The following is a 12,639-nucleotide window of genomic DNA, read 5'->3' as shown; positions in this document are numbered from 1 at the left end:
GACTGTAGTAGGACTGTAGTAATATTCTGGACTGTAGCAGGACTGTAGTAATATTCTGGACTGTAGCGGGACTGTAGTAATATTCTGCACTGTAGCAGGACTGTAGTAATATTCTGGACTGTAGTAATATTCTGGACTGTAGCAGGACTGTAGTAATATTCTGGACTGTAGCGGGACTGTAGTAATATTCTGGACTGTAGCAGGACTGTAGTAATATTCTGGACTGTAGTAATATTCTGGACTGTAGCAGGACTGTAGTAATATTCTGGACTGTAGTAATATTCTGGACTGTAGCAGGACTGTAGTAATATTCTGGACTGTAGTAATACTCTGGACTGTAGCAGGACTGTAGTAATACTCTGGACTGTAGCAGGACTGTAGTAATATTCTGGACTGTAGCAGGACTGTAGTAATATTCAGGACTGTAGTAATACTCTGGACTGTAGCAGGACTGTAGTAATACTCTGAACTGTAGTAATATTCTGGACTGTAGTAATATTCTAGACTGTAGCTGGACTGTAGTAATATTCTGGACTGTAGCAGGACTGTAGTAATATTCTGGACAGTAGTAATATTCTGGACTGTAGTAATATTCTGGACTGCAGTAATATTCTGGACTGTAGTAGGACTGTAGTAATATTCTGGACTGTAGCAGGACTGTAGTAATATTCTGGACTGTAGCGGGACTGTAGTAATATTCTGCACTGTAGCAGGACTGTAGTAATATTCTGGACTGTAGTAATATTCTGGACTGTAGCAGGACTGTAGTAATATTCTGGACTTTAGCGGGACTGTAGTAATATTCTGGACTGTAGCAGGACTGTAGTAATATTCTGGACTGTAGTAATATTCTGGACTGTAGCAGGACTGTAGTAATATTCTGGACTGTAGTAATATTCTGGACTGTAGCAGGACTGTAGTAATATTCTGGACTGTAGTAATATTCTGGACTGTAGTAATATTCTGGACTGTAGCAGGACTGTAGTAATACTCTGGACTGTAGCAGGACTGTAGTAATATTCTGGACTGTAGCAGGACTGTAGTAATATTCTGGACTGTAGTAGGACTGTAGTAATATTCTGGACTGTAGCAGGACTCTAGTAATATTCTGGACTCTAGTAATATTCTGGACTGTAGCAGGACTGTAGTAATATTCTGGACTCTAGTAATATTCTGGACTAAAGCAGGACTGTAGTAATATTCTGGACTGTAGCGGGACTGTAGTAATATTCTGGACTGTAGCGGGACTGTAGTAATATTCTGGACTGTAGCAGGACTGTAGTAATATTCTGGACTGTAGCTGGACTGTAGTAATATTCTGGACTGTAGCTGGACTGTAGTAATATTCTGAACTGTAGCAGGACTGTAGTAATACTCAGTCTGGTGCTTGTTAGCGTTGGAGCGAGTGAGAGAGAGAGGGCGGCGGATGTTTTATTTTTATAACTGACTAAACCAATAGTGTGCAACTGCAGCACGCAATCCTGCAAATGCAAAAAGATCACCCCCCCTCGAGCATCCCATTGGTTCCTTCATAACACCCCCCTACCCCCCGAGCATGCCATTGGTTCCTGCATGGTAACCATGTGTTTCATGTATTTGCTACCATTCCACGTATTCTGCTCCAGCCATTACCACGAGCCCATCCTCCCCAATTAAGATGCCACCAACCTCCTGTGGTCAGAATGGAAATAAAAGTACTATCGTAGTTTTTCCGCCTCCCGGAGTCCTCTTTGCTAGCTAGCAGGAGAGACAACGGTAGACAGCTTGCTAGCTAGCAGGAGAGACAACGGTAGACAGCTTGCTAGCTAGCCCCAATCCTTCTACATCCCAAATGGCACCATATTCCCTATTTAGTGCACTACTTTTGACCAGAACCCATGCACCCTATTCCCTATATAGTACACTACATTTGACCAGGGCCCATGCACCCTATTCCCTATATAGTACACTACATTTGACCAGGGCCCATGCACCCTATTCCCTATATAGTGCACTACTTTTGACAGGGACCCATGTACCCTATTCCCTATATAGTGCACTACTTTTGACCAGGGCCCATGCACCCTATTCCTTATATAGTGCACTACTTTTGACAGGGAGCCATGCACCCTATTCCTTATATAGTGCACTACTTTTGACAGGGACCCATGCACCCTATTCCCTATATAGTGCACTACTTTTGACCAGGGCCCATGCACCCTATTCCCTAAATAGTGCACTCCATTTGGGTCTAAACCACCAAACCAAGGCTGTGATGTCTAGAGAGGGAGCACGCTAACTGTCTGTGGAGGACTTTTCATTTTTCATTTCCTGTTTGCAGCAATATGGATTACAGTTCCTTGAGCTTGTCGACTCAGTCGGCTGGGTGAAAACTTCATATAGCATTCCAGCACGTCTCGTTCCCTTTGGATACGTCCCAAATGACACCCTATTCCCTATATATATATATATATATAGTGCAGTATGAAGGGAATAGGGTGCCATTTGGGGTGAAATTACTGCATCCACACACTGTACTATACACACTGTTATATCCAACACAGACATAACAGAAAGAGAGCAGAGGGAGGGAGAGCAGAGAGAGCAGAGAGAGAGAGAGAGAGAGAGAGAGAGAGAGGGGGGGGGGGGGGAGGGAGAGAGAGAGAGAGAGAGAGAGAGAGAGAGAGAGGGAGGGAGGGAGAGCGACAGACAGAGAGACGGAGAGAGAGAGAGCGAGAGGGTTGAGAGAGAGAACAGAGAGAGAGGAGAGAGAGAGGGGGAGGGAGGGAGGGAGAGAGAGAGAGAGAGAGGGAGAGAGAGGGGGGGAGAGAGAGCAACAGATAGAGAGAGACAGAGAGAACAGAGAGAGGGGGTGTGAGGGAGGGAGAGAGAGAGAGAGAGAGAAAAGAGAGAGGGGGGAGGGAGAGCGACAGATAGAGAGAGAGAGACAGAGATAACAGAGAGAAGGAGGGAGAGAGAGAGAGAGAGGGGGAGAGCAGAGAGAGAGAGAGGGGGGAGGGAGAGCGACAGATAGAGACAGAGAGAACAGAGAGAGGGAGGGAGAGAGAGAGAGAGAGGGAGGGAGAGAGAGAGAGAGAGAGGGAGAGCAGAGAGAGAGAGAGAGAGAGGGGGGAGGGAGAGCAACAGATAGAGAGAGACAGAGAGAACAGAGAGAGGGGGTGTGAGGGAGGGAGAGAGAGAGACAGAGAGAAAAGAGAGAGGGGGGAGGGAGAGCGACAGATAGAGAGACAGAGATAACAGAGAGAGGGAGGGAGAGAGAGGGAGAGCAGAGAGAGAGAGAAAGGGAGGGAGGGAGGGAGGGAGGGAGGGAGAGGAGAGAGAGAGACAGAGAGAACAGAGAGAGGGAGGGAGGGAGGGAGAGAGAGAGAGGGGGGGAGGGAGAGAGAGAGAGAGAGAGAGAGGGAGGGAGGGAGGGAGGGAGAAAGAGGGTAGGGAAATAGTTTAACGGCAGTTTGATCTTTTCCCAGCATGCAGTTGTAAGTCAACGACAACACAAGGTGGTCTGTAAGGATTAGGATGACTTTTTTTGCAATTTCCTGTTAATCAGTTACAGTACAGTTTGTTCTCTTTCTTTCACTCTCTCTTTCTCTCTCCCTCTCTCTCTTCGCCCCCTCTCTTTCTCTCTCTCTCTCCCTCTCTCTTCGCCCCCTCTTTCTCTCTCGCCCCCTCTCCCTCTCTCTTTCTCTCTCCCTCTCTCTCTCCGCCCCCCCTCTTTCTCTCTCGCCCCCTCTCCCTCTCTCTTTCTCTCTCTCAGAGAGTATAGCCTTGGAGGATTTGTCTATTGCTTTGAATACAACAAACAGAGCCATTATCAGGTCCAACTGCAGCCCAGACTGCCCATGCCGTTAATATTCTTTACCAAAGGTTTCAGGAAGTGGATCTCTTTCTTGTTGCCCTGGTTTTGAATGTGTAACAGAGTTTAGATCGTAATCTCACTCCACAGCTTGACATTTAAAAAAAATTAAATTATACATTTTAGTAATTTAGGAGACGCTCTTATCCAGAGCGACTTACAAGAGCAATTGAGGTTAAGTGCCTTGCTCAAGGGCACAATAACATATTTTCACCTAGCCGGCTCCAGGATTCGAACCAGCGACCTTTTGGTTACCGGCCCACCACTGGGCTACCTTCAACCCACTGGCATGGCGGAATAGGGCATTAGGAACATAGCCCCTTGTCTCTTCCTGAAGGGAGACAGACAGACCCTAGATGAAGGGAGACAGACAGACCCCTAGATGAACGGAGACAGACAGGCCCCTAGATGAAGGGAGACAGACAGACCCCTAGATGAAGGGAGACAGACAGACCCCTAGATGAAGGGAGACAGACAGACCCCTAGATGAAGGGAGACAGACAGACCCTAGATGAAGGGAGAGAGACAGACCCCTAGATGAAGGGAGACAGACAGACCCCTAGATGAAGGGAGACAGACAGACCCTAGATGAAGGGAGACAGACAGACCCCTAGATGAAGGGAGACAGACAGACCCTAGATGAAGGGAGACAGACCCCTAAATGAAGGGAGACAGACAGACCCCTAGATGAAGGGAGACAGACAGACCCCTAAATGAAGGGAGACAGACAGACCCTAGATGAAGGGAGACAGACAGACCCTAGATGAAGGGAGAGAGACAGACCCCTAGATGAAGGGAGACAGACAGACCCTAGATGAAGGGAGACAGACAGACCCCTAGATGAAGGGAGACAGACAGACCCCTAAATGAAGGGAGACAGACAGACCCCTAGATGAAGGGAGACAGACAGACCCCTAGATGAAGGGAGACAGACAGACCCCTAGATGAAGGGAGAGAGACAGACCCCTAGATGAAGGGAGACAGACAGACCCCTAGATGAAGGGAGAGAGACAGACCCCTAGATGAGAGAAGCGCAGGCTGTTCTACAAAGCTGGTTGATTCCATCTCCTCGTCCATCCTGTGTTTGTGAATGTGTGTGTGTGTGTGTGTGTGTGTGTGTGTGTGTGTGTGTGTGTGTAAATGTGTGTGTGTGTATGTGTGTGTGTAAATGTGTGTGTGTGTTTGTGAATGTGTGTGTGTGTTTGTGAATGTGGGTGTGTGTTTGTGAATGTGTGTGTGTGTTTGTGAATGTGTGTGTGTGTGTGTGAATGTGTGTGTGTGTGTGTGTGAATGTGTGTGTGTGTGTGTTTGTGAATGTGTGTGTGTGTTTGTGAATGTGTGTGTGTGTTTGTGAATGTGTGTGTGTGTTTGTGAATGTGTGTGTGTGTGTGTTTGTGAATGTGTGTGTGTGTGTTTGTGAATGTGTGTTTGTGAATGTGTGTGTGTTTGTGTGTGTGTGTGTGTGTGTGAATGTGTGTGTGTGTGTTTGTGAATGTGTGTGTGAATGTGTGTGTGTGTTTGTGAATGTGTGTGTGTGAATGTGTGTGTGTGTGTGTGTGTGAATGTGTGTGTGTGTGAATGTGTGTGTGTGTTTGTGAATGTGTGTGTGTGTGTGTGTGTGTGAATGTGTGTGTGACAGGCTACACAGCATGTAAAGGGGTCTATTTAAAAAAAAAATATGTTTAAATTATACAAAAAATGTAAAATAGTATATTTGTTTTGTACATATTGATTGTTTTTTTTGTCCCTTTTTTGTCCCCAATTTCGTGGAATCTAATTGGTAGTTACAGTCTTGTCCCATCGCTGCAACTCCCCTACGGACTCGGAAGAGGCGATTGTCGAGAGCCAAGCGTCCTCCGAAACACGACCCAACCCAGCCGCACTGCTTCTTTCCACAACACCCGCTTAACCCGGAAGCCAGCCGCACCAACGTGTCGGAGGAAGCACTGTCCACCTGGCGCCCGGTGCCGCCTCAAGAGTCGCTAGTGCATGATGGGACAGGAACATCCCTGCCGGCCAAATCCACCCGTAACCCGGACAACACCGGGCCCAATTGAGCGCCGCCCCATGGGTCTCCTGATCGCGGCTGGCTGAGACAGAGCCTGGACTCAAACCAGGGTCTCTAGTGGCACAGATAGCGCTGCGATGCAGTGCCTTAGACCTTAGACCTCTGAGACAGAGCCTGGACTCAAACCAGGGTCTCTAGTGGCACAGCTAGCGCTGCGATGCAGTGCCTTAGACCACTGAGACAGAGCCTGGACTCAAACCAGGTTCTCTAGTGGCACAGCTTGCGCTGTGATGCAGTGCCTTAGACCTTAGACCTCTGAGACAGAGCCTGGACTCAAACCAGGTTCTCTAGTGGCACAGCTAGCGCTGCGATGCAGTGCCTTAGACCACTGAGACAGAGCCTGGACTCAAACCAGGTTCTCTAGTGGCACAGCTAGCGCTGCGATGCAGTGCCTTAGACCACAGCACCACTCGGGAGGCCCATGAGAAGGGGTCTCTAATGAGGTATTAATACAACAGCTATCTGTTATCACCACACGGAGGATATAAAGGAGTAAATGAAGTATCGAGACCACTGCTATCTGTTACCACCACACTGAGGCTGCATCCCAAATGGAACCCTACATAGTGCACTGCTTTTGACCAGAGCCCGATAAGCCATTTTAGGACGCAGGCTGAGATACGGAGCTCCACACAACCACTTTATCGCACGGTCTCATATCTCTAACGTCTCTACTATCTCTATTATCTCTCATATCTCTCAGGTCTCTAACGTCTCTACTATCTCTCACGTCTTTCATATCTCTCAGGTCTCTAACGTCTCTACTATCTCTCATGTCTCTACTATCTCTCCTGTCTCTCATGTCTCTACTATCTCTCATGTCTCTACTGTCTCGCATGTATGTACTTTCTCTCATGTCTCTACTATCTCTCATGTCTCTCATGTCTCTACTATCTCTCCTGTCTCTCATGTCTCTACTATCTCTCATCTCTCTACTATCTCTCATGTCTCTACTATCTCTCCTGTCTCTCATGTCTCTCCTGTCTCTCATGTCTCTACTATCTCTCATGTCTTTACTATCTCTCATGTCTCTACTATCTCTCATGTCTCTACTATCTCTCATGTCTCTCCTGTCTCTCATGTCTCTACTATCTCTCATGTCTCTACTATCTCTCCTGTCTCTACTATCTCTCATGTCTCTACTATCTCTCATGTCTCTACTATCTCTCATGTCTCTCATGTCTCTACTATCTCTCCTGTCTCTCCTGTCTCTCATGTCTCTACTATCTCTCATGTCTTTACTATCTCTCATGTCTCTACTATCTCTCATGTCTCTACTATCTCTCCTGTCTCTCCTGTCTCTCATGTCTCTACTATCTCTCATGTCTCTACTATCTCTCATGTCTCTACTATCTCTCCTGTCTCTCCTGTCTCTCATGTCTCTACTATCTCTCATGTCTCTACTATCTCTCATGTCTCTACTATCTCTCATGTCTCTCATGTCTCTACTATCTCTCATGTCTCTACTATCTCTCCTGTCTCTACTGTCTCTCCTGTCTCTCATGTCTCTACTATCTCTCATGTCTCTCATGTCTCTCTTGATATTCTTCAACTGTTTCAATGTTTTATCATTACTTTCTCTAGACAGGAGTGTTCCTGTAGTTCTATGTGTTGATCTATCTCTAGACTGGAGTGTTCCTGTAGTTCTATGTGTTGATCTATCTCTAGACAGCAGTGTCCCTGTAGTTCTATGTGTTGATCTATCTCTAGACTGGAGTGTTCCTGTAGTTCTATGTGTTGATCTATCTCCAGACAGGAGTGTTCCTGTAGTTCTATGTGTTGATCTATCTCTAGACGGGAGTGTTTCTGTAGTTCTATGTGTTGATCTATCTCTAGACAGGAGTGTTCCTGTAGTTCTATGTGTTGATCTATCTCTAGACGGGAGTGTTCCTGTAGTTCTATGTGTTGATCTATCTCTAGACTGGAGTGTTCCTGTAGTTCTATGTGTTGATCTATCTCTAGACAGGAGTGTTCCTGTAGTTCTATGTGTTGATCGATCTCTAGACAGGAGTGTTCCTGTAGTTCTATGTGTTGATCTATCTCTAGACAGGAGTGTTCCTGTAGTTCTATGTGTTGATCTATCTCTAGACGGGAGTGTTCCTGTAGTTCTATGTGTTGATCTATCTCTAGACAGGAGTGTTCCTGTAGTTCTATGTGTTGATCTTTCTCTAGACAGGAGTGTTCCTGTAGTTCTATGTGTTGATCTATCTCTAGACTGGAGTGTTCCTGTAGTTCTATGTGTTGATCTATCTCTAGACAGGAGTGTTTCTATGGACCACTGTTTATCCATGGGGCTGCTCAGTGCTAGATAGATACAGGGCTTTCCTTCCATCTATGTACCACTGTGTGACCTGGGGGCTGCTCAGTGCTAGACAGATACAGGGCTTTCCTTCCATCTATGTACCACTGTGTGACCTGGGGGCTGCTCAGTGCTAGACAGATACAGGGCATTCCTTCCATCTATGTACCCCTGTGTGACCTGGGGGGGCTGCTCAGTGCTAGACAGATACAGGGCTTTCCTTCCATCTATGTACCCCTGTGTGACCTGGGGGGGCTGCTCAGTGCTAGATAGATACAGGGCTTTCCTTCCATCTATGGACCACTGTGTGACCTGGGGGCTGCTCAGTGCTAGACAGATACAGGGCTTTCCTTCTATCTATGGACCACTGTTTATCCATGGGGCTGCTCAGTGCTAGATAGATACAGGGCTTTCCTTCCATCTATGGACCACTGTTTATCCATGGGGCTACTCAGTGCTAGACAGATACAGGGCTTTCCTTCTATCTATGTACCACTGTGTGACCTGGGGGCTGCTGAGTGAGAAATATAATTTTCTGATAACAATAATCCTTTATCCAGCTGGCTTCACCAGGGTATCTCTCACAGCCCTCTCTGGCAGGAGACAGGGGCTCCCATACAGTATAGAACAGCACTGTGTAGTCTAGTACCTTCCAGAATGATTACATTTGTTCTAGAATGTAGTTCTCAGAGACAGGAAGTAACAGACTACTGTTAGAATGTAGTTCTCGGAGACATGAAGTTACAGACTACTGGTAGAATGTAGTTCTCAGAGACAGGAAGTGACAGACTACTGTTAGAACGTAGTTCTCGGAGACAGGATAGTAACAGACTACTGTTAGAATGTAGTTCTCAGAGACAGGAAGTTACAGACTACTGTTAGAATGTAGTTCTCAGAGACAGGAAGTAACAGACTACTGTTAGAATGTAGTTCTCAGAGACAGGATAGTAACAGACTACTGTTAGAATGTAGTTCTCAGAGGACAGGAAGTAACAGACTACTGTTAGAATGTAGTTCTCAGAGACAGGAAGTAACAGACTACTGTTAGAATGTAGTTCTCAGAGACAGGAAGTAACAGACTACTGTTAGAATGTAGTTCTCAGAGGACAGGAAGTAACAGACTACTGTTAGAATGTAGTTCTCAGAGACAGGAAGTAACAGACTACTGTTAGAATGTAGTTCTCAGAGGACAGGAAGTAACAGACTACTGTTAGATTGATATCATGAAGAAACAATGAAATGGTTTCAAGTTCTGTACTGATCTTCTGACATCCTAACAGCAGCCTCTGCTCATCCTCATCGATCTGAACGTTGGACATATTTAGAGAACTCCTCTCATCTCAAGGCCCAGGAAATGGAAGCTTGGTACCATTCCACCAACAACACAGGAAGGACGGACCGGCTGGACGGACAGACAGATTAGAGTGCCAGTCAATAAACAGTTGGAACCATTCAACAGTATGAGGTTATCTAGCGTTATTTCCAAGCTTTACTATCTGTACCCTGCGTCTGAAAGATACAGGATATCTGTAGGACAAGACTTCTAGTGATATTCCCAATCTGGCCCTCATACCATCACGGCCATGTAATCATCCCCAGTTTACAATTGGCTCATTCATCCCCCCCCCCCCCTCCTCTCCCCTGTAACTATTCCCCAGGTCGTTGCTGTAAATGAGAATGTGTTCTCAGTCAACTTACCTGGTAAAATAACGGTAAAGGATTGAACCAGGATTGAACCAGTTTAGACAGAGGGATGGAGTGTGCTATGGGTGATCTGAGCCTACTAATCACACAGAGGTTGAAGTTGAGTGTCTGTAATCACACTTGGTCACGGCTAAGTAGATCAAATAATATAAAATCAAATGTTATTTGTCCCCACTACTGACGAGCCCTTTACCAACGATGCAGAGTTAAGACTTCTGTTTCACAGAATACTCACAGTCATTAACCATCTAGATGAGGTCTCCTCTATGGGACACACACACACACCACACACACACACACACACACACACACACACACACACACACACACACACACACACACACACACACAACACACACACACACACACACACACACACACACACACACACACACCACAGACACAAGCGGGAGATCATGCATCACTTAACAGCCAATGAAATCCGATGACACTATCTCTCTCTCTCTCTCTCTCTCTCTCTCTCTCTCTCTCCCTTTCTCCCTCTCCCTCTTCTCTCTCATCTCTCTCGCTCTCTCTCTCCCTCCTTCTCTTCCTCCTCTCTCCCCCCTCCTTCCACCAATGTTCGTGGCTATCAGGCTTTCTCCCCACATCACCTCACGTCTCCGTACACCACCCAGTGTAATTAAAATAAAGGGATTCTAGTGGAATAAACAGTGTTCATGCAGAAGGGGTAAATGCATCCTACTGAGGCATGAAATTAATTAGACGACAGCATACAGGAGTAGAACAGAACTGAACAGAACAGCGCAGAACAGGAGCACAACAGAGCAGAGCGGAACAGAGCAGAGCAGAGAACAGAACAGAGAAAGAAAACAGAGCAGAACAGAGAACAACAGAGAACAGAACAGAGAACAGAGAACAGAACAAAGGGAACAGAACAGAGAACAGAGAACAGAACAGAGAACAGAACAGAGAAAGAAAACAGAGCAGAACAGAGAACAGAACAGAAAACAACAGAACAGAACAAAGGGAACAGAACAGAGAACAGACCAGAGAACAGAACAGAGAACAGAACAGAGAACAGAACAGAGAACAGAACAGAACAGAGAACAGAACAAAGGGAACAGAACAGAGAACAGAGCAGAACAGAGAACAACAGAGAACAGAACAGAGAACAGAACAGAGAACAGAACAGAACAGAGAACAGAACAAAGGGAACAGAACAGAGAACAGAGCAGAACAGAGAACAGAACAGAACAGAGAACAGAACAAAGGGAACAGAACAGAGAACAGAGCAGAACAGAGAACAACAGAGAACAGAACAGAGTAGGGCAGAGCAGCGTAAGAGGAAAGGCTGAATCTCAACAAAATACAACAACAAAAGCCAATGATTGTGGGTTGTCAATGTCATCCATCACTTCTGCTGACCTATAGGGAACAGCCATTTGGGACACACGCAGAACACACCCCTGTACCCTGCTGTCAAACGTGTCATTAATCCTCCAACCTGGCCTGAGGCTCCGTCAAACCATCATCCGTCACAGTCGGGTGAAATCCATCATGTAAATGATATCTATGTTACACAACCCAAGGCTGGAGATCAATACTCCTCATGGTGGCTCCGCTGTGAGCTTTGAGCTCTTACTTCTGAAGACATGAAGCCATGCATTCTGCTGAGTCACGTATGGAACCTATCCAGGGCTGCGTCGATTTATTTAAATATCTCTATATGTAACCAACTGTAAAATAATTCACCGGGGGGGATTGAACTTCATCATAATAAACTACATTTTAGAGCCCAAATCGTCCGTCATTTTTTTTTTTGGAAGGTTTGGCCGTTCTGCCGATTGTAATTTCCAGAGGCTTTCTAGGGCAGAACAGGACATTTGGTACTGCTAGGTTTCTAAGCAGCAGCCGACTTCACGCTCCAGACCGGACACTGGGGGCCTGGTGACTTCACGCTCCAGACCAGACACTGGGGGCCTGGTGACTTCACGCTCCAGACCAGACACTGGGGGCCTGGTGACTTCACGCTCCAGACCAGACACTGGGGGCCTGGTGACTTCACGCTCCAGACCAGACACTGGGGGCCTGGTGACTTCACGCTCCAGACCAGACACTGGGGGCCTGGTGACTTCACGCTCCAGACCAGACACTGGGGGCCTGGTGACTTCACGCTCCAGACCAGACACTGGGGGCCTGGTGACTTCACGCTCCAGACCAGACACTGGGGGCCTGGTGACTTCACGCTCCAGACCAGACACTGGGGGCCTGGTGACTTCACGCTCCAGACCAGACACTGGGGGGCCTGGTGACTTCACGCTCCAGACCAGACACTGGGGGGCCTGGTGACTTCACGCTGCAGACCAGACACTGGGGGCCTGGTGACTTCACGCTCCAGACCAGACACTGGGGGCCTGGTGACTTCACGCTCCAGACCAGACACTGGGGGCCTGGTGACTTCACGCTCCAGACCAGACACTGGGGGGCCTGGTGACTTCACGCTCCAGACCAGACACTGGGGGGCCTGGTGACTTCACGCTGCAGACCAGACACTGGGGGCCTGGTGACTTCACGCTCCAGACCAGACACTGGGGGCCTGGTGACTTCACGCTCCAGACCGGACACTGGGGGCCTGGTGACTTCACGCTCCAGACCAGACACTGGGGGCCTGGTGACTTCACGCTCCAGACCAGACACTGGGGGGCCTGGTGACTTCACGCTCCAGACCAGACACTGGGGGCCTGGTGACTT

Source organism: Salmo trutta, unplaced genomic scaffold, assembly GCF_901001165.1.
Source record: "Salmo trutta unplaced genomic scaffold, fSalTru1.1, whole genome shotgun sequence".
NCBI lineage: Eukaryota > Metazoa > Chordata > Actinopteri > Salmoniformes > Salmonidae > Salmo > Salmo trutta.
This window is presented reverse-complemented; position numbering follows the sequence as displayed.